General features: G+C 34.2%; 1 long non-coding RNA gene across 4 annotated transcripts in view; it reads left to right on the forward strand.

Annotated features, from left to right (window-relative positions):
- LOC106877281 (uncharacterized) overlaps nt 1-2,385 on the forward strand; it is a 107,476-nt gene that overhangs the window by 92,222 nt on the left and 12,869 nt on the right. For 3 of the 4 annotated variants that reach the window (XR_001410362.2, XR_008264876.1, XR_001410361.2), the window contains one exon: nt 1,972-2,240. This is a non-coding gene — a long non-coding RNA (uncharacterized LOC106877281). Of the gene's footprint in view, nt 1-1,478; nt 1,583-1,971; nt 2,241-2,385 lie in introns of all 4 variants that reach the window. The other variant, XR_008264877.1, reaches the window with a different exon arrangement.

A 2,385-nucleotide genomic window follows, 5' to 3' on the forward strand; every position in this document is an offset into this window, starting at 1 on the left:
ATATATGCATATATATATGGAGATAGATACATACATACATACATACATACATATACATATTTATATACATATCATGTTGGAACATGGAATGTCTTCCTAGTTCTTTGATGCTTTCATCATTGTTTTCTGCAATGTCACAATAAAGCTTTGAATCCATTATTCTCTCAATAAATGTGAGTCCTCCCACACCAGCCGCACTCATGCATCCCCAAAACATAACACTTCCGCCGCCGTGTTTCACGGTAGGCACGGTGCATTTGTGTCTATTATCTTCACCTGATCGTCGCCATACTCATTTAATACCATCTGACCAAACATGTTGATTTTATTCTCGTCAGAAAAAAGATTTTTTCCCCAAAATTCCTTCCCCTTACTCACATAGGTTTCGACAAAAGAAAGATGGCTTGGTTTATGCCTGGTAGTGAGGAGAGGCTTCCTACGAGGAATGGGTCCATGAAGACCACACTGGTTCAAATTTCAGCTAACTGTTTGGGCGGATACACTCTTTCCACTAACAGAAGACACTTCTTGGGCCAAAGATGAAGCGGTACGACGCCTATCGTCCATCACGCAACGTTGAATGCGGTGAATATCACGGGTAGTTAAAATAGAACGACCTGGACGATGTTTATTGCTTAACCGTCCAGTACCTTTGTACTTCTAAATTACGTTGGCAACTGTGTTTACGCTACGTATTCGTTTGCTAATTAATTTAGATCCTAAATCATTCATGTGCAAAATAAAAATAATTTTCTTCAAATCTTCAGGCAATTCTTTTCCTTTTGGTGCCATTTTAATCACAATGAAGATTTTCACCACAGTACACAAACTAGAATTCCTGCAGATACAATAACAATGTCCAGTGCAAAAATGGCAGGAGAAATAATTTATTAGAATTGAAATTATCAGTAATATCTCTCTCTCTCTCTCTCTCTCTCTCCCACAGAAGTTTGTTCACCCCTAAAAAAATTCAATAAAATTGCAATTACTCTGATAGTATTGAAGAAAATCAGACGAAATTTATACCGAATAAAATATATTATACATGCAAACATTATACATATTTGGAACACAAAACAATAAACATTTTCAAAGATATGAACGAAATATTAATTTTCGTTATGAATTGGAATTTTGCAAATGATTTGCAAATAAAACTTTGAATCACATTGAAAATCGATATTGAAACTTAAGAGAAATGACGTATCTTAAGTACTAAACAACGATCATTACATATATCATATTTATGCATACATACATAACAATGCATTTAAAATGCTATCTGTTACAATGTGTCTTTATGACTCGGATTTTTGCAATAGCTGGCTTATCAGGTAACGTCATGACCCAATGATCCAGCGATGCTTAAAAGTCAATCGTAATGTAAAAAAATGTAACCTCCAGCTCTGAATATATGAATAAATAAATCAATGAAGAAGTATGTATATAATTATCGGTATGTGTATTATTTTTTGCAGCTAGTGTCAACAACAACAACATCACGTATTTAATAAGATCTTTAATGAAAAACGTGACGAGTTAAAAGAGCGATTGTAAATAATGTGCCTTATATTTCCCTCGGGTAAATATTATTACAATTCACACTTCGCCATTATAGTGCAGCTGAAATAAATAATGAAAGAAAATGAATAAACACACAAACAACATACCAACAAATCAATAGATCGTTGGCTTCTTATCTTTTCATCTAGGCTTTTTAAACTTCTTTTTCTATTTCTCTATCATCTTCAAGTTTACAGACGACGATGTATTTAGTATATACGTGCGTGTGGAGATAGATGTATGTATTAATAGTATATAGTATATGTACATGTGTATATATGTGTGTTTGTGCGATCATATATTATGGATTCTTCAGATGTGTATTTATTCTAACGTATCGTACACATTGTCGTAGCTGTCTTTGAAGCTTAAGTATAAATTATATTTATTATTATCACTGTTTTTCAGGTAACTGTGTATATATAAAGAGATAGTTTGGACCATACGATATTAGCATTGACTACTGAAGGAAAATAAGTCCTTTCATTTCACTTCGTCATCGTCGTCTCGCAGTAAATTTGAAGACATGAAAGCAGTCATCTTAATTTTATGTGTGATAGCCATCTCTCAAACAAAGGCCTATTACTATAGACATGGTGGCTATCGCCGTATGTACAGGCCCCCGCAACCCCCTATTCCACCAATTAAACCACCACTTCCACCACCAGTTATTCCAAGTAAGTTTTCAGCCTCGGCAACTATCTACATATTATACACACATATATACACGCATACATACAACACATACGCAGGCACAGACACACACACACACACATACATGTACATATATATTCATGCATCTATGCGTGTTTATATATATAT

This window comes from Octopus bimaculoides, chromosome 9 (assembly GCF_001194135.2).
Source record: "Octopus bimaculoides isolate UCB-OBI-ISO-001 chromosome 9, ASM119413v2, whole genome shotgun sequence".
Classification (NCBI taxonomy): Eukaryota; Metazoa; Mollusca; class Cephalopoda; order Octopoda; family Octopodidae; genus Octopus; species Octopus bimaculoides.